Source organism: Mandrillus leucophaeus, unplaced genomic scaffold (genome assembly GCF_000951045.1).
Source record: "Mandrillus leucophaeus isolate KB7577 unplaced genomic scaffold, Mleu.le_1.0 Scaffold22, whole genome shotgun sequence".
In the NCBI taxonomy this organism is placed as follows: domain Eukaryota; kingdom Metazoa; phylum Chordata; class Mammalia; order Primates; family Cercopithecidae; genus Mandrillus; species Mandrillus leucophaeus.
The window spans coordinates 4,414,245-4,441,182 of record NW_012102254.1 but is presented as its reverse complement, the minus strand read 5'-3'; the positions used below and the strand labels follow the sequence as shown (position 1 = coordinate 4,441,182).

At 40.6% G+C, this 26,938-nt stretch overlaps 1 protein-coding gene across 4 annotated transcripts in view; it reads left to right on the top strand.

Moving 5' to 3' along the window:
- Positions 1-26,938, top strand: part of CCR3 (chemokine (C-C motif) receptor 3) — a 50,024-nt gene that overhangs the window by 17,279 nt on the left and 5,807 nt on the right. For 3 of the 4 annotated variants that reach the window (XM_011981070.1, XM_011981072.1, XM_011981071.1), the window contains exon 1: positions 14,458-14,615. The gene's annotated coding sequence lies outside the window, so the exon portion shown is untranslated. Of the gene's footprint in view, positions 1-14,457; positions 14,616-26,938 lie in introns of those variants that run through there. The other variant, XM_011981074.1, reaches the window with a different exon arrangement.

Below are 26,938 nucleotides of genomic sequence, written 5' to 3'. Positions count from 1 at the left end.
ATTCGTTGTGAAGGTATCTAAATTTTATATGAAGCCCCTTCCTGGTCAACATACCTAGAGAAGATTTTTATGACCAAACCCTGACAAATAGGAAAGTAACATCCCACACTATACAGCAAGCCTTCCTGAAAATCCCTGTTTAACATTTCTGTCTTTCTTTCCCAAACTCTTTCTCACCTACTGTCCAGTTTCTGATCTTTTTTTCCTTCCTCACAGTCCCATATAGCCTTTCCAATCTCACTGGGGATATCCTGGTCTTTCTTCTTAGATCTCACATTGTACCCACACCCCCTCCCACTCTCTCTATCCCTGTTGTTAGAGAGAAAAAAGAGAAAATTTTTTCTCTCTAATTTTAAAATTTGCCTCTTCACCCTTCGTGTCATAAGAATTTTCTCTGAGTCACCCTTCTTTGAATGCAGAGGCTGTAGTAAATAGCAAGTAACTTTTTTTATCTTCTAGTGCTGAATTTGACCCCACCCTTGTATCTGTGGTGCAGGTGTCTTCCTGGCCATCTGCCCTGAGGTCTAAATTGTGAAAACCATCTTCTCTAATACTTCTGTAATCTTTTGATAATATGACACAATCTTCACCTTCTTGGTACCCAGACTTATTTTGAAATCTGCTGGTGATATTCAAGGCTCTCATGGAAGGCAAAAAAAAAAAACCCTACAGTTGATTTGTTCTGCCCAATGTTAACAGCACAGGCTTAGGAATTAAAAATACTTGTGTACAAATCTATTCTCTGCCACTCGATAACTGTAGAAACATGGTGGGTCATATAATCTTGTGTTGCCTTAATCCTCATCTGTAAACTGGACACCTACAGAGTTGTGAGGCTACATGTGATGATGATAAAACACTTGGCATGTGCTGCTCATCAGATGATAGTTATTCTTTTCATCTGTTCTTTCTCTTGTGTTACATTTGTTATGTATATTCTTATCATGTGTTTGTTATTTTGTTGTTGTACTTGCTGTTATCAAAGATGGTAATGCTATGTGTCAATGTTTCTTTCTTCTTCCTCTTTCTAGCTTTTCCTTTCCTGCTCAGCTAGCTATATGCATATGTGAGAGCTTTGATAGTTTGTGGGCACATAGGTAGACTATATTTCCAGTCTCTCTTGCATGTGTGTGTGGTCATATCACTGAGTTCCAGCCAATGGTATATAGATAGAAGAGATATGAGCGATTTCCGGGCCAGCCCATAAAGCCCTTTCATGAACATTCTTTCATACTGTCTCCTTCCTTTTGGGTGGTGCAGTTGTGTATGTTGTGATCTCAGATGCTAACTCTCGTGATATCAGAATCACAATATGAAAGGTGCTTAGGAGCCTGTATTAATGTTTACCAATCCTGATTAGCTTTACATAATCAAGGGATACACCCCTAAGTGTTTAAGTCCATTGTACATTTCAGAGTTTGTTTTTTATGTAATTTTCTTAACAAATACAGAAACTGGCACCTTGAAGTGGGATGCTGACATACAAAAACCTAAAATGTACAGCATTGATGATATAAATTGCCTTAAATATTCAGGCAGTGGGTTGCAAAGCAACTGAGCTTAAGGACTGGAAAGTCGTGATTGTCTGGAGTTGGCGGTGGAGGGCAGCATGGACTGCAAATGGACACAAAGAATCTCTGGTGGGAGGAGGTGAGAGAAATATTTTGAATCTTGATTATGGAAGTTATTTAACAGATGTGTACAGCTGTCAAGATTCCTCAAATCATAAACATTAAATTGATGCAATTTATTATACATAAATTTTATCACAATAAGTTGTTTAAAACAACAACAGAACCCATACATGGTAAACTCCTTGTCTTAGATCATGAGCCTAGATGCTGAGATGAAGATTCATGTGCAAGTAATTTATTAAGAAAATGTGCTCAGAAAAAAAAACAGCATAGGAGTCAGAGAAGCGGGACAGAGAGGGAGGAGGCCAAGCAAGAGCATGGTCCTAGGCACAGCCCTTAGGGTAGCCCTTATCCCATTGGTGGACCCTGGACTCAGGAGCATTAGGTTATGCCTCAGAGTCTATTCTGACACAAAACAAGGAAGTTGGAGAGATTCCTTTTGGCTTTGTGGGCTAAACCACTTCAGTAGTCAGAGGGCAGGTCTTGACAGAATCATAGGTGCAAGCAGCTGGAAGCAAAGAACATGGAAACAGAAAGGGGTGCATAGGAAGGGTAAGAAGGACTCCACAGGGTCCAGCAGAGCCCCACCAATATCCGTGACACTCTCCTTCTAGAAGGAGGACTCATTCTTTTCTGTAATGAAGTCACAATATGCAAGTTTTCTTCAGATTTTCTTTATTAAAGAGAAGTATAGAATTAAAGCAGAGGTGTTCTGACATAAAATTAAACTCCTGAATCTTGGGCATGGGCCTCTGGAGTGGAATGGAAAGCCTGGAGTGAACAGAAATACTCCACCACCCACCCCTCAGGCCACCTGGTCCTATGTAACCCCTCATGCCACATCAACGGACCTCCAGGAAGGCAGCAGGCAGAGTGGTTAGGGCTGGGTACTAATCTGATAGAGCTGGATTCCAGGACAAGCCTCACCATTTTTTGCTTGTGTGATCTTGGGCCTGTTGCTTAACAAACTCACCTCAGTGCCTCCTCTGTGAACTGGTAAAAAAAAGAAACGCTGTCATCTCCCAGGGTCACTGAAGGGTTTGAACAAGACAGGGTACCTAAAGCCCTTAGCAGAGTGCCCAGCCCCTCTGATGATGTAAATGTAGCCCCTTCATCTACCTCCTTGCCCTGTCCTCCTGATCACTGTCCTAGTTCATGAGCCTGGGTCCATTAATGTTGTCTGATGTTAAGGACTGAGGCACTTTTCCTCTACCCTCCACATTGGCCCTCTGATCTTTTCCAGGGCAGGGACCTAGGCACATGTTTTTATTCATTCAGGATTTGCACCGCTCAAAACAGGTTTTGATAAGTTTTTTGTTTTTTTGTTTGTTTGTTTTGATGGACTCTCCCTCTGTCACCCAGGTTGGAGTGCAGTGGCGCTATCTCGGCTCACTGCAACCTCTGCCTCTTGGGTTCAACTGATTCTCCTGCCTCAGCCTCTCGAGTAGCTGGGATTACAGGCACGCACCACCAAGCCCAGCTAATTTTTGTATTTTTAGTAGAGATGGGGTTTCAGCATGTCGGCCAGGATAGTCTTGATCTCTTGACCTCGTGATCTGCCCTACTTGGCCTCCCAAAGGGCTGGGATTACAGGCGTAACCCACTGTGCCCAGCCCAGATTTTGATAAGTTTTAAAAGTGCCCAGATGAATCTTATGGATGGGATGCAAAACAGCACTCCATATGAAAATGGACTGTGCACCCCTCCCCACATGACCTTCTGAGAGTCCTGATTGCCACTGCAGTTTATAGAAGCCTCCAAAACACTTTATTACTCAGGCGTGAACAAAGCAGAGATTACATCTTCCCACAATAAGAAGCATTTCTGGTTGTTACTTGTAGGAAAAGGAGGAATTAGCTTCAATATCTATTATCTATCTATCTCTATTAGTCAACGAGCACAAAGTTTCAGTTATACAAGATGAGTAAGTCCTAGAGATGTACTGAACACCATGGTGCCTCTAGCTAACAATACTGTGTCATATACTTAAAAAGGTGCCAAGAGGGTAGATCTCATGTTAAAGTAATACTCACAATAAAAATAGGACAGGAGGAAACTTTTGCAGTGATAGATATGTTTATGGTATAGATTATGATGAGGGTTTCAAGGGGATATATTTCTCTCCAAACTCATCAAGTTGTATAGATTAAATATGCACAGCTTTTTGTATATTATACCTCAACAAAGTGGTTTTTTAAAAAGATCCATTATTCATCCACCCCTCTTATCTCATTTCTCTTGTCTATTGATCTATCCCATCTCTTTGCTTGCCCCAACTTCTCTCTTACATTTCCAGGGGCCCATGTGACAGTGTGAGGTACCACGGAAATAAGGACTTCACATCTTCTACTTGGGGAACATTGTATGAATTTGTTTCTGTTTATTGGAAGTGCATTGTTTTTGCATTTAATTAGGAAGTATTTTCCATATCCTGGAGAAAGAAGTGTATTTTCTGCATCATTTCTAAATCATTGTTCAATTTTTTTCTTCATCATCATATTTATTGACTGAGTTTGATACTAGATTTTTGATATCCTTATAAAAAAAAAGTAAATGAGCAAAATGAAACACACAGAATGGTTAGAGGAACAACAGCAACAACACAATCCCTCACGAGAATGCCCTGAAGGGATCTGAGGAATATTCTGAAGCTAATTTGAACATGCAGGTTACGTCTGTCCAGATCTCCAAAAGTAGCCACCAAGTAGGTTTTACACAGGGAAAGATTTTGTTGGAAAAGCACCTGGGAGGAAAAGTGGGTGGGAGCGGGAAGGTCTGGGAGAGCTGGCAGAACCCCAGTGAGGTAGCAGAGGAGCCAAGGGGGAGCAGACGCATCCTAGACTGCTCTGCAGCCTGAGGAAGGTTTGGCATAGCCACTTGGGAGTCCTTAAGCTAATGTCAGTGCATCTCTCAGGATTGGGCCTGCCTCAGTATCCCATTGGATACATTGGTCTCCATCTGCAGAGGGGTCTTAGGCTTTCTGCAGTGGGAGGGGCATGTTCACGGCTACACCGGTGGTTTGACCCATCCTTGGTGCCATTCTAGATGTGATGTTGCACTGACGGTAAACATCAAGGCCCAGGTCAATGCTAGACTCTGTTTGCCTGTTATCTTGAAATCACAGGAAGCCCACCACCTCCCCCAATAGCACAGCTTCCACATTCTCACTCCTGTCTCTTTTGCAGAATAGGCTATCTATCGGGGGATAATCCTTTTTTTTTTTTTCCGACATGGAGTCTCGCTCTGTTGCCCAGGCTGGAGTGCAGTGGTGCAATCTCGGCTCACTGCAACCTCTGCTTCCCAGGTTCAAGCAATTCTCCTGCCTCAGTCTCCCAAGTAGCTGGGATTACAGGCATGCACCACCACGCCTGGCTAATTTTTGTATTTTTAGTAGAGACGGGGTTTCACCATGTTGACCAGGCTGGTCTGGAACTCCTGACCTCGTGATCCACATGTCTCGGCCTCCCAAAGTGCTGGGATTACCGGCGTGAGCCACCTCACCCGGCCCATAGTCTTTTTTGTAAAGGTTTCACAGGAAGGTGGCGTGCTGTCAGTGGAGGGAACACAGAAATATAGAGGACCGCCAACATGCCAGAGAGGGGCCCTGCTGGCCACAAAAGTCTTTCCACTAACTTCACTAGAACACAAGTCTGGCTGGAGCCCCACATTTCTGGCCCTGGTGCCCAGGAAGGAAGGTGGGTGCTTTGAAGGAAGCTTTGCACTTCTCCCTGCTGCTCTGGCAATAGTTTCCGTTCACACGCTCAAGGTTGTGGCTTGACCTATGCTCTCCTGCAAAAAATTTCTGGCCCTTTCCTATTTCTGAGGTTCTTTGTTTTTCCCCTCCCATGTTCCCATACTCCTAAGCTATCTTCTGCGTGTGTTGTTGTTGTTGCTTTGGCTTTTTTTTTCTCCCCACCCCCCCGAGAAATGTGTCTGCTTCAGTGTAATGTGGCAGTGAAAATCTGGGAGATTGGAAGAAATTCGTGTTTGGTTGGGTTTTCCCACACTCCTCTGTTTGTCCTGTGAACTAAGAGCCCCAAAAGAAGCACCAAAAATTTCTTTCCCATAGTAGGAAAAGCCAGGACAGAACAAGCCATTCTGGACCTTGGAGAAAGCACTTTGGGTTCTGGTTTCCTTCAGGTTTGATGCCATCCTCACATTTGGCTGAAGGGCAACAGGCAACTGTTCTTCAGACAGCAGTACCATACAGAGCCCCACGTGGCTAGCCCAGCCCTGGCCAAGCTCTGGGGTAGAACCAGCTCTGCCCTTCACTCTCTGTGGCTTTTGCCAAGTCCCTCATTGAGTCTCAGCTTCCCCATCGGCAACACAGGGGTAAGGTAGCAGGGTTGCAAGAGCGTCCTGCCACCTTCTGGGCTGCAATGGATACCCCGTCAAGATGAGACAATGGACAGGGGGCAGTATGCCCTTGTAGTGCCTGTGCATGCATCAGGCCGGCACTGCTCAGAGTGCTCCTGAGGCATCCTGACCTTGAGAGATGCTAACACTTGTTATTTGAAAAGTGTTTTTTTTCTAAGTTAAAAATAGGTTTGAGAAATGCTGGATTAGGAATGTTTTAAACAGATTCATCACTACTGGACTTCTCAGGGGCCTTTAATGCACTGTGAGTCTCCAGCAGTGTTTTCTAACAGTGCATGCTGTTATCGTAAGAGACATGAAATGCACTGGGATGGACTCGTTGGTTTAATCAATGGGTAGTTCATGAGAAGCTTCAACCTGAAAGGTCTGAGGGCTCTTGACATCCAAGAAAGCCCAGGGGAGGATCCTTGACATCTGTGAAGCATCAGATCCAAGATCTCCCAGAGTGACCACATACCCTTTCAGAGTCCACTCGGGCTCCAGATTTTATCTGGAGCCGTATTTCTATCAAGAATTTATGTGGTTGTGCTTATCCTCACATTAATTAAGCCTCGTTTTAACATTCTATAAAGCTTAGTCTTGCAATTGATGACCACTCATTGCCCTAACTGGAGTACCCCACAAAATGCCCCCTGGTTTCCCTTGTTTGTATGTGGAACACACAGTAGAGTCCCTCCCATGAAGCTCTGAGTCACTGCTGAAATCCATGTTCCTGTCGATAATTTATCCCAAATTTGTGTTTTCTGCCGCAGAACCACCACTTTTTAAGATCCCTTTATTATGGCTTTCCTTCCACCACCATCACCAGCATTTAGCTTGTTTTATGAAGAAATGAATCTCTTTGGTTGTTTAAATCACTTCTGGGGAGTTCTAAGGCTACAGTGAGTGGTGAGGATCGAGTTGACCAGGTTCACTCACCAGGTGGAGGGCTCGCTCCCATGCATAGCCCGCATTCCCACATCCCACTCCTTTTCTCCTGAAGAGAGCTCAAAGGGTCTACACCTGGCTTCTCTCCACCCCTTTACTGGAGGTGGAGTGGCTTTTAAATTGGTCATATTTGGAAAGAATAGCTGGGAAGCCTTAGCCCAGCTCTGCTCCTCTTCCTCTTGAAAGAGAGCTGCCTGTGGCTCAGTAGATACATTTGTCCAGTTCTGTGGTTTAATTAACAGGTTTCTTTTTTCCGTCACTCCCCCACCCGCCATGTCTTAACTTGCTCAGACCCCAGACAATAAAGGGGGCAGGGGAGAGGGAGGGGCTTCTTTCTCTCCAGAGGATACTGAGCACCAGAAGACTAAGTAGGCAATAAATGCCACAGGAGTGTGGAAGGGGAGGTGAGTACCAAGGCCTGCTACATTAAGACATAACAACACATGATATCATGGTTAGCATTGGAGGAGCAATTCCTACAAGCCAGGAGCGGGTGAAGTGCTTCTCATAGGCTAGCTCACCCAATTCTCACATCCCTGCAGGTACTGTCATGATCATTTACAGACCAGGAAGTTGAAACTTTCACATTGGTAATAACTCACTGGGATTGGAGTCCATTCTTTCTAAGCAGAAAGAGATACCTTTGTGGAGAAACTGAATCTTGACTGCAGGTCAGTGTATAGAGCGCCCTTGACATAAGTAACTCCATCTTGGAAAAAGACCATTTTACATTTCAAAAGGCATCGAGGACCAGATGTTTTTGCCTGATCAAAACACTGCATTCAGGCAAATAAGGACATAACCAAACATACTCTTCCACTATAAGCCCTCACCAGAGGACTGGCCATAAAAGAGCAGGACTTCAGCAGCTCAAAACAGCCGACTTAACAGATGCTGTCTTGCTGTCATTTGTGATAAGTACACGGTATCTGCCGCCGAAGGCTCTATGCATGCCAAATACTCTTTCTTGAAAGATGTTGATGCTGACTGGCACCTGGGGCATTCCAGAACATTATTTTTGTTCATGTTGCTCTCCCTGAACTGGTTTGTTAACTCTTTTTCCTATCCCTTTTCTCTTGATGTCAAATGTTACTTTGTTTGATGTGGAATATTTAACCTATAACATTTATATATTGATTAAGTATACTATGATGTATGGTTTGCAATACTGACTGACTTGGGGAGTGGCTTGAGCCTGTGTGCCTGTGGCTCTGACTACAGAGTAAATAGGTGGTACCAAGGGGAACTGCCTCCTTGGGAACTCCGTGCAGCTCATGGCTTTTATGACTGAAACAGCACCAGCAAAAGTGTGACCTCGTGGAAAGACGTGAAAACGCATAGACTTCGTTATCTCTGACCTTGTGCCCCTCATGATAGTTGAACTCAGAGCAGCAGAGAGAAAAGGGAAGACACCAGCTGCTGAGAGCTGCCCTCACCATGGTGTTGCATGGCAGGTAGAAAGCCACATGGGCTCTGCTCCACCAGCCCCATAGACAGGCTCCCAGGACGGCTCACCTTTCAGGAAGTCCTGCTGACACTGTTGTTGCATTGGATAGAAGTTTGCCTCCATGTAACCTCTCCACCCTGGGCTGCGTCAAACTGCCCACAGGAAATGTCACCTCTATAATAACAAAAACCAACTAGAGGACTTCTTATCTTCTCTTTTGCAGACCAGAGGCTTCCAGTTCCTCTAATGCTTCTCCACTGGTTCTGCTGGCCCTCTTGGGACTGCTGATTGTCAAGCTCCCTCACACTGTGGTCCCGAGGATGCCCAGAGTTTCCCAGCAGCATTGGAGTGGGGCAGCACACAGTGGGACCCTAGTGGGAGGGGAGGCAGCAGGCTCAGAAGAGTTCAAAACCTCAGTCCCAAGAGTCTGGACTTTAGCTAAGATACAATAGCACATGGCTGAAGATTCTTCATCAGGGGAGGAAGAGGGGAGTGGGTGTGAGGCCAGGGATCCTGGAAAGTTGTTCTGCAGGCAGCTCTAAGGGGAGACCTGAGGAGAGAAAGGAGGCAGCTGCCTCTCAGTCAATTCAAATTACCTCTTGTAAATTTGTCTTTCTATGCCTGGCTTATTTCACTTAACATAATGACCTCCAGTTCCATCCATGTTGCTGCAAATAACATGATTTCATTCATTTATGGCTGAATAATGTTTCATTGTGCATATAGACCACATTTTCTTTATCTATTCATCCATTGATGGACACTTAGGTTGATTCCATATCTTAACTAGGGTGAACAGTGCTGCAATAAACACGGTGGTTCAGTATCCCTTTGATATACTGATTTCCTTTCCTTTGTAAAAATACCCAATAATGGGATTGCTGGAGGTACCTTTGTTCCATATTTAGCTTTTTGATAGATCTCCAGTTGTTTTGTTGAGTTGCTTGAGGTCCTTGTACATATTCTGGATATTAGTTCTTTGGTGAATGGTTTAGGTGTCTGTTTTAATACCAACACCATGCTGTTTGGGTTACAATATAAGCTGTTACATTTTAAGATCATTTGATATGAAGCTACAGTAACCATTCACCAGTAAAGGAGTGGAGAGAAGCCAGGTGTAGACACTTTGAGCTCCCTTCAGGAGAAAAGGAGTGGGATATGGGAATGGGGGCTATGCATGGGAGTGAGCCCTCCACCTGGTGAGTGAACCTGGTCAACTCGATCCTCACCATTCACTGTAGCCTTTCTATATGCAAACCATTCTATAGATTGTCTCCCATTCTATAGATTGTCTCTTCACTCCGTTGGTTGTTTCCTTCACTATGCAGAAGCTTTTTCACTTAATACAGTCCCATTTGTCTATTTTTGTTTTTGTTGCCTGTGCTTTTGAAGTGTTAGCCACAAGAGCTTTGCCTAGATTAACGTCTTGAAGCATTTTCCCTATGCTTTCATCTGGTAGTTTTATAGTTTTAGGTTTTACGTTTAAATTTTTAATCCATTATGAGTAGGTTTTTGTGACAGATAGGGGTCCAGTTTCATTCTGCATGTGGCTATTCAGTTTTCCCAGAAGCACGTATTGAAGAGGTTGTCCTTTCCTCAGTGTATGTTTTTGGCACCTTTGTTGAAAATAAGTTGGCTGTAAGTGCGTTAATTTATTTCCGGGCTCCTATTTCATTCCATTGGTTTATGTGTCTGTTTTAATACCAACACCATGCTGTTTGGGTTACAATATAAGCTGTTACATTTTAAGATCATTTGGTATGAAGCTACAGTAACCAGAATACTGTTTTTCATAATCCAGGTGCCTGATTTTGATCTTCTTACCACCTTCAAGATTGAGAGAATAATTTCTACACATTTGAAAGAAACCAAGATCTGCTTATGTTTCCTAGTTGGTTAAACACATAGTTTCAGATCTTTTCTCTATTTCAATTACATATTCCTGAGAACCAAACTGCTTTACTTGAAAGTTGCTCCAATGTTCTGACAGACTGACACTTTTAGTTCTTTAAACACATAATGAGCTGCTTTGAATTGTAGTGCATTTTATAAGAAACTGCCTTATTTTCAGAGTGGCTATACCGTTTTTGCATTCCCACTGGCTATGTATGAAAACACTAGTTTTAGTGTTCTGTATTCTTGTCAGCACTTGATATTGTCAATTAAAAAAAAAGGTATTCTAGTAAGTATGTAGTTGTATCTCATTGCAATTTTAATTTGCATTTTCCTAATGACTAACAATGTTGACAATCTTATGTGCTTATTTGCCATCTATACTTTTTTTTTTTTTTTTGATGGAGTGTCTATTCAGATCTTTTTTATTGGGCTGGTTTCTTAATGTTGAGTACAGTGTATTTGCTAGGGAAACTTCACAAAGTGTTGCAGCAGTTCTCATGACAGACAGTGAGAAAAAGAGATGTTCTACCTAGCTATGTCCGCCACGAAGGGATCAGGGTATGGAGTTTATATGAGGGTTTGCAGAATTTGGCTCAGGGCTGGGGATCACTTCTTTTAGTGCTTTAGCAATAACCTGAATACCTTTATTAGTGCCTGGAAGTCTTCAAGTCCCCAGCCTGAGTTCAAGCCACAGAAGACAACACAAAGCTGGCCAAGTCACAGGGTAGTCAAGGTACTCTCTATTTCTCAGGTGAGACAGAGAAAAAAGTGGGGGGACCTGGGGGACCCTACAATCACTGGTACATGGAATGACACAAATGAATCTCAAACTCATTATGCTGAGAAAAAAGCTACACACAAAGGAGTAGATATGGCATGATGCCATTTATATACGATATTCTAGAACAAGCAAAACTAAGCTAGAGCAACATAACGCAGATCAGCAGTTGCCTGGGACAGGGGATAAGGGAGTCATTGATGAAATGGGGCATAAGGTACTTTTTGAGGTGTGAAGATGTCCTATATTTGATTATGATGGTGATTCAGAGAGGTATGCAATTGTTGAATTTGTTGACCTGTACACTTAAAATGGGTGCAAGCAAATGACTCTTCGATACGTTGTTAACTGAAAAACTAATGAGGGAAATCATAGAGATTCTTACAAGAATCTGCCGTATTGCAAAATGTCAGAAAAAAATTCTGTCCCCTGTCCTCTTTGTTTTTCTCCAAGGTCTAGAATTGGAAGTGAATGAATTTTTACAATCTCTTATGAATTAGCTGTTAAAAATCTTTTGCATGTAGCTTCTTTACAGAAATTTCCAAATACTTTTTAAATCTTTGTAACCTTCTAGGAAATACTAAAATTTGTTGATTTCAGATGAAGAATGCTTTGTTATAGTTTTAACTCTGCAGAGATGTCATTTGGTAATTGTGATTATTTATCAAGCTCCTACCATGTGTTTTATCTCAGCCAAAATTTCCACTGTAGATGGTGAAATTAGGGCTCAGGAAGGCTAAATGACTCATCTGTATGAGCCATAAATGGGTGAAGTGAACCCGGTCTGTTTGGTGCTAAATCCCGGGTACCTTCTATTTCACCACTGGTGAGAACACAGAGTGCTAATTAAGGAGGCTGGAGTTGGAATTCCTGCTCCATCATTTAGTCACGTGTGACCTTGGACAGATCACTTGACTTCAATTCCCTTATCCACAGGTTAGGTGATTGCCTGCATTGCTCCTCCTTCTGGTCTACTACATAGTCTCAGGGGGAGCAGTTTGCATTGATTACACTGTGAATGGCACCCCATGGAGGCAGCTCTGGGATGACAATCTCCCTGTTAACTTTAAAGGTCACTGTGGGATTTCGACCCAGAAAATTTATGTGGAATATTCTGAAAACCCTCAAGCACTGATCTCAATCAGGTAGTACTGATACTATCACTCAAAATCCTTTAATAGCTCCCACATTTCCATGGAATCTGCTGTGAACTCCTCAACTCTTTATAATCTCTTTATAATCTAGCCAAAACCAGCAATCGTATCTCCCTCCACTCTTTGCTCCATGCCCACTACCTCTGCCAGGCCCACGGCTTTCCTGTCTTCAGATGTCATCAACCACCTGTTGGCATGTCATGTGATCTGGGGATAAAACTCCCCAGACAAAGTGAAAGGAGTGGAAGCCAGATGCACTATAATGGGCCCGCCAAATTCCACCCTCTGCCAGAGACCTGTGGGTGGCTCTGAATGCTCTACAGGGCTGGAGCTTCTGAATGTGTGTCACCCTAACAGATGTATATAATGTTTTACACATTTTTAAATGTGTATGTGTGTATATATATTAATCTCCCTGGCTCTTGGCTCCTGGTATTAGTACGCAAGCATATCTGTTCCCTAATTTCATTCCTGCCTACCCCTGCACAGGGACCAAGCTCACCTCACCTCTTGGTTTTGGTAGCTCTACTTCCTTTCTCCTGGAAACTCTCCCTACCCCTTCCACATGGCCAAATTCTATTCATCCCTCAGGCCCTTTCTCTTCCATGAAGCCGTTCCCAGTCCCTTCAACCCACATGGTCCTGTTTTCTAAACCCCATAGAACTTGCATTTGACATCCCACATGCTGAATCAGAGCACAAGATATTATGCTATATTTCAGGCCACCCTGAGTGAATGCCTCTTTCTCACTGAGAGGATCTGTCATTACAACCATGATAAATATTTTCATGACATTGTCCACATGTCACGCACTGGTCTCCACTTAGTCCTAATTTATTTACTCCTCACACAGATCCTACAAGCTAGGCATTGCTACATTATTTTGCAGTAGCGCACGCTGAGGCACACAGAGGTTATGTAGCTTGCCCAAGGTGATATCCCTATTAAGCGGTAAAGGTAGGTTTTGTACTCAAGTGTCCAGCAGCAAAGTCTGGGCTCTTACCACCACTCTAAAATTTTGTTTTAGCCAATTTGAATATGGTATATTGAATATACTGTGGATTAAATAGTGAAATGTTTCATTGGTTATGCTTTAACTATATTTGAGCATTCTTGATATTTTATCAGGTCTCTATTGTCTCTGATCACCAATACTCTGATTGAGGTGGAAACTGAACCCCTTCCTCCCTTTCTTCTCTCTCTCTCTCTCTCAAATTCTCTCCCTATTCTTTCTTCACATCATGCTTAGTCAGAGTTTTTCCCACAAATATTGAGTGAATACATGCTCTGTGCCCAGTACCATGCTAGGTCCCAAGGGACACATCAGCGCATACAGTAGGCACATGGCTCTGCCCTGTGACACTTATGTCACAGTGGCATTCTACCCACGCTTTACATTTGCTTAGCCCTGTATATTCTGCAGACTTTTCACATACTTATCTTAGCTGGTTTCATGGCAATGCTATGACTTAAATATCATTATTTCCAGTTTAGAGATGAGGAAGCTGAGGTATAGCGAGTTTAAATTACTACCTCCAGGTTATGCAGCTGTATGTGCCACAACTGAAACTCAGACTCAAGTCTTTTAGACTTGTCTAAACCTTTGCAGCCACATTTTGCCCTATCCGAGTATCTACAGGACCCTGCAGGATAATTAGTTTATTCCTTTGCCGGGAAATTCTTATTTCATTCTTCGTCCTGTCTCCTGGTGGGTCAAATCAATGCTTATTCAAGAATTAGAAATCCCAGCATTTTAGGAGGCCGAGACAGGCAGATCACTTGAGGTCAGAAGTTTGAGACCAGCCTGGCTAATATGGTGAAACCCTGTCTCTACTAAAAATACAAAAATTAGCCAGGCATGATGGCACGTGCCTCTAATACCAATTATTCCAGAGGCTGAGGCAGGAAAATCCCATGAACCCAGGAGGTGGAGGTTGCAGTGAGCTGAGATCATGCCACTGCACTCCAGCCTGGGTGACAGAGTAAAACACTGTCTTAAAAAAAAAATTATAACAACCCCCCACCACCAAAAATGAGCAATGCCAGTGGGGTGAAGAGCCCCTAAAGCAGCATTCATTGCAAGGATTTCTTAGGCGAGTGTTTAGTATGCGGTGTCAATCATGAAAAAGAAGAACTGCACCAAAGTAAGTATCTTTCTGAAAACCTGCAAAACTGTGAAGCTAGTCTGTTTAAAACAGGAAGTTATATACTTACATTGTTTACTACTTTACTAATGTCTGTGATCTGATGGTATCTCTGTTTCAGGAATGATGACATCTAAGCTATCACTGGGCATATCAAGGACTTCACTAAATTAGCAGGTGCCACTGGTCTTCTTGTGCTTATCTGGGCAAGAACTTACTGAAATACAACAGAAGTTTTTACTTAGAAGAGATTTTCAGGTAGGTGTCGCTTTTCCAGGAAAAGGGAGGTGGAACAAGGAGGGGTCCAGGCAGGTGGAAGTAATAACTTCCAGCAGTGCTCTTGGATTTAGAGGGGAGGAGAAGGAAGGTACACAGCAATTTAGAGGTAGTATGGGGCCAGAGTGGCAGAAGATATGGCCACATATCTCCATTTTCTTCTTGTTTTTTCTAATTTCCCCTTTCTGTCTCCCATTCACACAATGATATATTTGCGTGTAGCACTCACCCAAACTTGGCCCTTTATACCTCTTTAGTCAACATCTGTGCCCATGTTACCCTCCTATACTTTCACAAATTCTCAACTATTGTACATAGGACTACTCCAAAGAGCTTAAACTTAATAGCTTGTGTTTCTTTATATTGACTTGTAAGAAATAGTCAGTGAAAATATAATTTAGATATGTGTATATGTATACATACATTTTTATATATATACAGCCCTCCCTTGGTATCTGTGAGGGATTTGTTCCAGGACCCTTGCAGATACCAAATTCCATAGATGCTCAAGTTCCTTTTATAAAATGATGTAGTATTTGCTGATTACCTATGAGTATCCTCCAGTACCCTTTAAATCATACCTAGATTACTTGTAATACCTAATACAATGTGTACACAGCACTTCATTCATGTGGAGTCGACATAGCACTTGCTGCGTGGCAAATTCAAGGCTTGGTTTTTGCAACTTTGTGGAGTTTTTTCCCAGATATTTTTGATCCGTGATTGGTTGAATACACAAATGTGGAACCCGTGGATACAGAGGGCTGATTATAACACATATATGTGTGTGCATTAAGTATGTATGTGTGGAAATATATGTATTTATTTGAAGTTTTCATTGAAAATCCACACTAAGTCAAGCTACTAGATGAGTCAGTTGATTGATTAGATGTCTTTTCTTCTGGGTGAACGAGGTTGTTTGTGTTAGAGGGTAGAGCTAGAAAGCCTTACCGATTCTTCTGGAAATGCCTGGATTGACAGAGGATGAGTGCTAACTTTGACAAGTACTTCAAGTGAGAGTGGTGGGAATATGGGGTGTTCCACATGGATGTGGTATAAGTTGAAGTATATTTTTGAAGTGCAGGTGTTTCCAGAAAGTGGTGATGATTACATTGAACCAGGCAGGCTGAGTTAGCTCTTCTGGGAGAAGAAAGGTGAGCCCTGTGTATGACTTAATAAGCAAAAAGCAGATCTGTACAGCAGAATAAATTGGGTGAAGGGCAGAAAGAGATAATTCACAGAAAAGGAAATATGAATGACTCATACTTGTAGTTTAAAAAAATCAGTAATGAAATAAATGTTAATTACGACAATAATGGCATCCCTTTTGCCCATCTAACTGGCCAAGTAATTTTTTCTTTCTTTTAGATCTTCTCTATATTGATGGATGCTTGCTGAAACGGGCACCATCACCTACTAGTGCAAAGAGTATATATATTGTTACACACTTTCTGGAAGCAATTTAAGAAAATGCGTCAAGAGACTTCAAAATCTAATTCAGTGTAGAAGTTGTGATTTGTGTAATATACCTTAAGGAAATAATTTTAAAATGCACACAAATATGTTTATTGCAGTATTATTTATAGCAAAGCAAATTGTGAACAACTTAATCACACAATGAAAAGGTTGATTAAATAACCATGATTATCTATACAATATGTTGGAATCATTACAAATTACATTTTCACGTAATTTTTAGCCACATGGAACTAGGTGAAAGACAAAGAAATTAAGATATCAGAATACAGAATGATATGCAAAATCATATACAAAATGATTTACACACTTTCTGGAAGCAATTTGACAAAATGCATCAAGAGACTTCGAAATATAATTCAATGTAGACATTGTGATTTGTGTAATATACTTTAAGGAAAATTTAAAAATGCACACAAATATGTTTATTGCAGTCTTATCTATAGCAGAGCAAATTGTGAACAACTTAATCACACAACAAAAAGGCAATGATTAAATAACCATGATTATCTATACAATATGTTGGAGTCATTACTAATTACATTTTTAAGTAATGTTTAGCCACATGGAACTAGGTGAAAGATAAAGAAGGTATGAGAATACAAAATGATATACAAGTGTGCTATCAATTATAACATACATGGTACCTGGAAAGGCTCTCTCTCCATAGCACAGTTGGAGGTGGAAGCACTGGGTCCCAGAAAGCTGAACATTCTGGTCATGCTGAATACCTCACAACCATGTTATTTGGAATGTATACGCATACTTTCCCTATGAAAACATATTCTTCATGACCAACTCCTTCAACTAAATAACATATCAGCCCGTATTGGAAACTAAAAATCGGCCACATTTGAAACACCTGTTACTAAAATGTAATGAACAAGTCTAATATTTAATCAAGGAGATTGGTAAAAAGAATCCAAAATCATTTGGCTGTTGGGTGAAACTCTGTCACTTAAGATGAACTGACTGCACTCAGACACAATTCTGAAAGAAACAAGCATGAGGTGTAACTTTGAACCAGTAACTAGTACTAATGATTGGAAACTTTGGAAATCCATGTGCTGCCCTAAAATACCGATGCTGGGAAATGTTTGTGGCTGGAAAGAGAAGACTGCACTTATTCACGATTTGAACTTTGAGAGGCTCTTCTTGTGTATTTCCAGGGAAGAAGCTCACGGGTTCCCTCATTCTGTTCCCGCACTGTTCTCAGAAAGTTCGTCCCCGTGTGTGGGTGAATCTAGTTTCCTCCAAGGTCATCAAATTTCTGCTCTATGAGAGTCTACTTCCTCTTCTACAGGAAAAACTATCATATCATAGACTTTTCTATCTTATGTGGGCCTAAAACATTGCCTAATCCAACCCTTTAATTAAAAAAAATAAAAATAAAAATAAAAACCTTTGATCCAGACCAAAGGTATACAAAAAAGAAAAACAAAACTAAAATGAATCCAAATATGATGATTTTCCTTTTTTAACTTTTATTTTAGGTTTGGGGGTACATGTGAAGGTTTGTTATATAGGTAAACTCGTGCCATGGGGGTTCGTTGTACAGATTATTTCATCACCCAGGTATTAAGCCTAGTAGTCAATAGTTGTTTTTCTGCTCCACTCCCTCCTCCCACTCTCAAGTAGACCCCGGTGTCTGTTGTTCCCTTCTTTGTGTTCGTGAGTTCTCCTCATTTAGCTCCCACTTATAAGTGAGAACATGTGGTATTTGATTTTTTGTCCCTGCATTAGTTTGCTAAGGATAATAGCTTCCAGCTCCATCCATGTTCCTGCAAAAGACATTATCTGTTTTGTTTTTATGGCTGCATAGTATTCCATGTGTATATGTACCACATTTTCTTTATCCAACCTGTCATTGATGGGCATTTAGGTTGATTTCATGCAAAGACTATTATTTTTCATACAAAACATTCCAAGTTCTGCCAACTGTGGCTGATGTTTTGGGACTCTTATCATCCTACCTCCTTCTATATTCTAGGTTGATAGAATTTAAAATTTGGTGCCTGGAACAGAACATAATATTTCAGATGTGTATTCCGGACAGTGCAAAGCTGAGTAAAAATTATTCTACTCCATCCTTTCATACACTGAAGAAGAGTTTATTAAGCAGCTTTCATTTGTCAGGCATCATGCTGGACACTAGGCCTGTACTGTCCACTACTTGCTACATGTGGCTATTTAAGTTAAATAAAATAAAAAGTTCAGTTTCTCAATTGCACTAGCCACATTTCAAGTGCTCAATAGCCATGAGGCTAGTGTCTGTCTTTTTTTTTTCTTTTTTTGAGACAAGGTCTCACTCTGTCTCCCAGACTGGAATGCAGTGGCACGATCTTGGTTCACAGCAAACTGCACCTCCTGGCTCAAGAGATTCTCCTGCCTCAGCCTCCCAAGTAGCTGGGATTACAGGGGTGCACCACTAATGCCTGGCTAATTTTTTGTTTTTTGAAGTAGAGACAAGGTTTCACCATGTTGGCCAAGCTGGTCTTGAACTCCTGACCTTAAATGATCCACCCACCTTGGCCCCCCAAGATGCTGGGATTGTAAGCATGAGCCACAGTGCCCGGCCAAGTGTCTCTCTTATCGGACAGCACAGATACAGAACATTTCCACTAATACAGAAAAGTTTATCGGACTACTGCACAGATAACTAACTTTTCTGGATACTCCAGGTTTTTTGAGAAAAGAAACAAAGGAAGGAAAGGAAGTGGGAGGGGTTGGGAGGGGATCGACTTAATTGCATAGATGGGAAGCAAGTTGAATATCTAGATGGGTAATTGGATGAAAACATGAAGGGATAGCTGGTGGAGAGGTGGATGGAAAGTCAGGTGGTATATTTCATTTGTTCTGGATAACATAGCAATATAGACTACCATTAAATTGGCTCTTGTGTTTGCCATTCATGGTGTTAGCTTCTAAAGAACTTGCAACTGAGGATATTCTTTATTCTACCCCTAAGTTTCCCCTTTTCTTTTCACTACACTTAAAGTAGGTTGGAGGGTTATATGACTCAGGGATTTAAAAAAAAAAGTTCAAATTTAGGAGGGACTTCATGTCATGTAGTGCAGGAGCTGTCAGCCTTGGCTGCACAAGGGAATCACCAGGAGAGCATGAAGAACCACTGAGAGCCAGGTCCCATCTCCAGAGACTCTGATTTAACTGTTCAGAGGTGTAAGCTGGGGATTTTCAAGAGCTCATCTGTGACTCCCACATGCAGCCAGGGCTGAGAAACGCTGCTCTAGCCAACCTGCCTCCTTCTGGGGGAATCCCTCCTACCCTGTCCCTGATAGGAAGTCACTGAGCCTCATGAATTCCTCCAGTCGCAGCTCACTCAAGACCTCACGTGGCACCCATTTCATCGCTGGATAATTCTACTCAAGGTGTTCTTGAGTGGTGGTTGAATTTGCATCTTTGAACTGCTTCTTGCTGGTTCTGGGAGGCTTTGCTGTGAGTCACACATAATTCTGATTCTCATCTGCCCAGCCAGTATCCTACTCTCTCCCCTCCCTAGAGTGGCTTTTCTCCAGGATGGATACCCACAGCTTCTTCAACTCATCTTTACTGGGTAAGGCTTCCTCTTGACTGCATTTCAGTTGGTGAATGTTTGCATTAAATGAGCCCTGGACGTATTTGGACCACTTTCGGATGCTGTGAAATGATCCTTTCCACTATCTGCATACAACACTTTTATTAATTTAGATTAAATTAAGATTAAATTTAACGAAGTTTACACGCAGGAAGTTTCTTTATTAACCCCATCATGTGTTAACCTCAAGGGAAACTAGAATTATAGGATTTCGGGGGAGTATATTTGTTCTACTTTTATTTTAGGTTCGAGAGTAAATGTGCAGGTTTGTTATACTGGTAAATTTGGTGTTGATGCCCAGTGTGGGTAATCTAAATTCTGTTCATAGAAAACTGTTTAAATTCCACACAGTGAAATACCATCTCACGATTAGAAAGAATGAGGCAGTTCTACAAGTGTGGATATAGAAGGATTTCCAAGATGTAAGGTTTAAAAACTCTCAGAAAACTTGATATTTCTTACTCTGATTTATGTACCAAAGAATGAGACAGTTCTACAAGTATTGATATAGAAAGATTTCCAAGATGTAAAGTTTAAAAAGTCACAGAAAACTTGATATTTCTTACTCAGATTTATGTCCTGATTTATGCACCAAAAAGCCACTTATAATTATGTATATAAATTCAACCACCACTCAAGAACACCCTGAATAGAACTATCCAGCAATGAAATTGGTGCCATGTGAGGTCCTGATTTATGTACCAAAAAGCCACTTATAATTATGTGTATAAATACATAAACAAATACAAGAGGGCTCAACAACAATCTCCCCTCTGAGGAGGAGAAGAAATTGAGAAAGGGGAGAGTAAAGGAAATTTTACATTTGTCAAAAATATAATCAGATCAAAATTTCAAGTTGCAGACGTTTATTGTGCACACAAAAGAACAGTTTGAGAGCGAGGAGACATAGATCTGAAAGTGTAGGGATTCCCACTTAGAGCACTTACAGCATAGTTTACAAAGCATAAAGGAGGAAGTACTTTTCCCCTCTGGGTTCAAAGTTCTTTTTTGTAAAAAAAGATAAAATCAGTAGGTTTTAGGGGAACAGGTGGTGTTTGGTTACATGGATAATTTCTTTAGCGGTGATTTCTGAGATTTTGGTGCACCTATCACCTAAGCAATGTGTACACTGTACTCAAAGTGTAGTCTTTTATCCCTCACTCCCCTCCCACCCTTCCCCCTGAGTCCCCCAAGTTCATTGTGTCTTTCTTATGCCTTTGCTTCCTCATAGCCTAACTCTCACTTATGAGTGACAATGTACAATGTTTGGTTTTCCATTCCTGAGTTACTTAACTGAGGATCTCTAATTCCATCCAGGTTGCTGCAGATTGGCATTATTTCATTCCTTTTCATGGCTGAGTAGTATACCATGGTGTTGCTATAAACGTGTGTGCAAGTATCTTTCTCATATAGTGACTTATTTTCCTCTGGGTAGATACCCAGGAGTAGGATTGCTTGATCAAATGATAGATCAACTTTTAATTATTCAAGGAATCACCACACTGTTTTCTACAGGGGTTGCGCTAGTTTACATTCCCATCAACAGCATAAAGTGTTCTCTTCACCACAACCACGCCAACGTCTATTTTTCTTTTTTAATTATTATAGCCATTCTTGCAAGACTAGGCAGTATCACATTGTGGTTTTGATTTGCATTTCCCTGATAATTAGTGCTGTTGAGCATTTTTGCATATGTTCATTGGCTATTTGTATATCTTCTTTTGAGAATTGTCTATTCATGTCCTTAGCCCACTTTTTGATGGGATTGTTTGTTTTTTTCTTGATGATTTGTTTGAGTTCCTTGTAGATTCTGGATATTAGACCTTTATCGGATGTATAGATTGCAAAGATTTTCTTCCACTCTATTGGTTGTCTGTTTACTCTGCTGATTATTTCTTTTGCTGTGCAGAAGCTTTTTAGTTTAACTGAGTTCCATCTATTTATCTCTGTTCTTGTTGTATTTGCTTTTGGGTTCTTGGTCAAGAACTCTTTGCCTAAGCCAATGTCTAGAACAGTTATTTGGAGGTTATCTTCTAAAATTTTTATGGTTTTGGGTCTTAGATTTAAGTCTTTGATCCATCTTGGGTTGATTTTTGTCTACAGTGAGAGATGAGGATCCAGTTTCATTCTTCTACACGTGACTAGCCAATTATCCCAGCACCATTTGTTGAATAGGGTGTCCTTTCCCCACTTCATGTTTTTGTTTGCTTTGTTGAAGGTCAGTTGGCCTTAAGTATTTGGGTTTATTTCTGGGTTCTCTGTTCTGTTCCACTGGTCTATATGCCTGTTTTTATACCAGTACTATGCTGTTTGGATGGCTATGGCCTTATATTAACAGTACAGTCTGAAGTTGGGTAACGTGGTGCCTCCAGATTTGTTCTTTTTGCTGTCTTGCTTTGGCTATATGGGCTCTTTTGGTTCCATGTGAGTTTTAGGATTTTTTTCTAATTCTGTGAAGAATAAAACTGCTATTGTGATGGAAATTGCATTGAATTTGTAGGTTGCTTTTTGCAGTATGGTTATTTTCACAATATTGATTCTACCCATTCATGAGCATGGGATGTGTTTCCATTTTTTGGGTCATCTAAGATTTCTTTCATCAGTGTTTTGTAGTTTTCCTTGTAGAGATCTTTCAGTATTTTGACCTTTTTTTGTGATTTGTTTGTACATTAACAATGGTGTTGAAACTAGAACTTTTAAAGCTGATTTGTCTATAGCAGATTGGTTTAATTTCACTGAATCATGCTGACAATGACATAAACTTTATATTTTGTGTTTCATTTATTATTACAGTTGGCTTTTCAGGGAAATCAGGATGCCTTCAGTCTTGGCTATGTGGCCACGGGTGGTTGGCCTTGAGGAGTTTGGGCTATAATCCTGAAAGACACAATCCTGAATGCCATAATTCCAAATGTTGAAATCTAGAAAGACTAAAATTTTAAATCCAAAAATCACGATCCCAAAATATTAAAATCCCGAAAATATAACTCTGAAAACAATAATTTAAAAGACATTTATTTATATTCCTAAAGGAGGATTTATCTTGAAAAACTTATTAAAACACAACAGAACACTTCATAATAGGGAATAATATCATATATATTTTTGCAAGCATAAACACTCAGGTATACTAACAAGTCACAAGGGTATAACAGTTATGAGCAGATGAATTTACTCATAAATACATAGGTCAAAAATCACAATATATAAATGCATATCACTATAGTTGGTAATTGTGTGCACCCAGCTTTATAAACTGTGGTCATCTGAAATACTGTGATGGACATCCTCAGTCTTTGAATGAGATCAGTCAACAACCATGATGGGTCACCACCACATTTGCCAGTTGCCCAAAGAGCCAAGACCTCGAGAAATTGTATCTTTCACAAACACAGAGGCACAAAAAGGACATCTGTTTATTTATGAAGGAGGTCTTGACATTTGTGTGCACACACACAATGCTTACACACAAAGTTATAATAGTAATGCACTTTCAGGAGTCAAATTTGCAAAAAAAAAAAAAAAAACGCATGAAACATAATAGAACTCTCTAAATGTCTTTACGCAGTTTATACCTCCACTACTGAAAATGACGCAAAGATTAAATACATAGCATAGTGAATTGGCACTAGGTGTGAAGGGACAGAAGTGATACACAATTGAGTAACTTGGCAAGGGAAATTTCTTGCATTTTTCCCCTGTGTTTTCTCTTCTAGGTTCTTCAAAGCACTTGCTGCACTTGTATTTGGAGAGTCGTTGTGGTCTACACATTGCCTAAGTATATGCTGTCCATTTAAAAGTCTGCTTATTGCTTGGCTGTTGCAATTAAGGATTGGTGCTTTTGTAGCATCAATAATAATTAACTTAAAAATTTTTATCTTTCACCATTAAAGTAACCTCATACACTTAGCTTGTCACAGGCTTTTTTTTTTTTTTTTTTCTGGGAAAAACGTTCACCAACAATTTCTTCCATTGAGAATAAAGGAAGAGTAATGGAATATTGTGATGCTCATTAGACATTTAAGATGAGATTTTGAGTAGGAGTTTGGGTCAGCGCTTAAGACATCAATTTGAGAGTCCTTAGCATGTATTAGTATTTAAAACCACAATGGCATATCATTCCAGTAAGAAGGATGATACTCAGCTTCCTCAGTACCAAATCTATATTAGTCTGGGTTCTCCAGAGACAGAACCAATAGGATATGTATGTAGATATAGGAGATGGGATTTATTAGGATAATTGGCTCCCAATTATGGTGGCTAAGAAGTCCCACAACAAACCATCTGCAAGCTGGAGACCCTGGAATACTGGTAGTGTGGCTCAGTGTAAGTCTGCAGGCCTCAGAAACAGAGAAGCCACTCTTGTAACTCTCAGTCCTAGGCTGAAATCTGCTGAGTTGGGGAAGGTGGGTAGTTGTATAGTTCAAAGGCCGGTGAGCCTGGATTTCTCATGTCTAAAGCAACAGAAGAACAGTCTGTTCCAGCTCTCAAAGACAGACGAATTCGCCTTCTGTAATTGTTCACTTCAGGCCCCCAGCTGATTGGATGGTGCCTGTCAACACTGAAAGCAGATCTTTCCCACCTAATCCACTCAGACTCACACAGTAATCTCTGGAAACACTTTCACAGACACACTCAATACAATGCTTCACCAAGTTTCTAGTTATTCCTTTACCCAGTCATGTTGACATCTAAAATTAAGTCCACAAATCCACCCTTTGTCAAGTTGATGTGCATACACATCTCCTTAAACCATACTTAATTTTCAAATAAAGATAATAGCAAGTAATAGTTCCTCTTAACACAATGCAACTAACATTATGCAACTACAGTGTGTACAACCAGAAATGCACTAATCTTTCCCCAGAATTCAGCTTTCAGGATTTCAACATTAGGAATTTTAATCTTTTAGGATTGTGATTTTGATATTTTGGGATTTCAACATTATGGTATTTGGGATTGTGTTTTTCAAGAATATGATTAGCACTGGGTCTTGGGATGTATCTAAACTGTGGCCTTCATTTTTATTTTTCTTTAACAGTTCCCCACTTTTGATCATTCTCTCACTTGAACTGAGAATGTGACTGGCTGTTACCCTTGATTACTACATGTTGTTTTCCTTTCTGCAGACATTTATGGGTCACAAACTAGAATCTCAGTAGGTTATTTTGATGACTCTTGTTCATATGGTTTTGGTTTTCAGTCTTCACGGAGATCAACTGTTGAGTTAGTGGCCGCTGACAAGCACTTAAGACCCTTGTGAGACTACATTGCATAAGGGATATTATCAATATGACTAATAGGAGGATAATACCAAGAGTCTGAAAAATACCCCAAAACCAACCAAACCAACCTGCTTAAAAGAGCCAAGATTTAGTCAATCAATTGTGCTTCTCTGATCTGGTAGAATAGTAGGATCTCATCTCTTAGATCTCTAAGATTTAGGGCTATAATTCCTGACTCAATGACATAGAAACAGCATTTTTAAAAATATGACTGTTTCACTTTAATAGATTTTCTTGGCTTGCAGTTTGAATGTCTCTGGTGGTGTCATTGGTGGTCCAGGGAACTTTCTGAGCAGCCATGCAGCAACATGCACAAAAGATGTTCATATACCAGCTGTTGTGGTGATTTCTCTGGAGTTTATTTTAGGTAATTCAACTTCAGCTTGCAGGACTGTGAGGCTGGAAACAACCCTAGTTCAAAACTGTCAGAAACCTATACGTGTCAGAGTCTTTCTATGAATTTCATGTCATTTTGTACCATAAGGTATTTGCAAAAGCTTTCAGGAAAGCACCAGAGTAAAACAATAACTGCTGTGGATGAACAATGGTTTAAAATGCCCCTGAGAATTTACTATAATGCAGTTAAAGAAGAAATTTGGTTATTTCTGTGATACACAACATTTTGGCTGATGAAATATATACAACATATGGCTGATATACAACACATGGCTGATAAAATTATACCAGGACATATCTGATATGTACAAATTTCATATAATTTCTGAAACACATATTAATAATATGTATCTATACAAATATAACATAAAGAAGATTTAACATTATTTTTTATTTGGCAGTGCTTCCCACACAATGTAATATGTTAAATAATTAGTCTAACATCTCTCTTTTTATAATATAAGGAGAGAATAAATTCCTTTGAGGATTTTCCAGAGGCTCTCTGCAAAATTCCAAAGTTAGCTTAAGGTCAAAAAGACTGTATGTAGAATTGATTTAGGAAGGTTGTCAAAAATGCGAAAGGTTTAAAGCACTTGATTAACTAGGATCACAGTTCACTCTGAAACAACACTTAGGTATCCATTTAGCCAAAGTGACAAGTAAAAGATTTAAAAGGCAAATACAGAAAGTTACATAGTTGTTTTAGTCCATTTTCATGCTGCTGATAAAGACATACCTGAGACTGGGCAATTTACAAAAGAAAGAGTTTTATTGGACTTCCAGTTCCATGTGGCTGGGGAGGCCTGACAATCATGGGGGAACTTGAGAGGCACGTCTCATGGCGGCAGACAAGAGAAGAAAAGTTTGTGCAGGGAAACTCCCCTTTTTAAAGCCATCAGATCCCATGAGACTCATTCACTATCCTGAGAACAGTGCAGGAAAGACCCACCCCTATAATTCAATCGTCTCCCATGACATATGGGGATTGCAGAAGATACAATTCAAGATGAGATTTGGGTGGGAACACAGCCAAACCATATCATTCTACCCTGACCCCTCCCAAATCTCATGTCCTCACATTTCAAAACCAATCATACCTTCCCAACAGTTGCCCAAAGTCTTAACTCATTTCAGCATTAACTCAAAAGTCCACGGTCCAACATCTCATCTGAGACAAGGCAAGTCCCTTCTGCCTATGAGCTTGTAAAATCAAAAGCAAGTTAGTGACTTCCTCAATACAATGAGGGTATAGGCATTGGGTAAATACAGCCATTCTAAATGGGAGAAATTGGCCAAAACAATGGGGTTACAGCCCCCATGCAAATTCGAAATCCAGCAGGGCAGTCAAAACTTAAAGCTCCAAAATGATCTCCTTTGACTCCATGCAATCAAAGGTTATGCAGTCAAAGGTTATGCAGTCAAAGGTTATGCAGTCGAAGGTTATGACTCCATGCAGTCAAAGGTTATGCAGTCAAAGGTTATGCAGTCAAAGGTTATGACTCCATGCAGTCAAAGGTTATGCAGATGCAAGAGGTGGGTTCCAATGGTCTTGG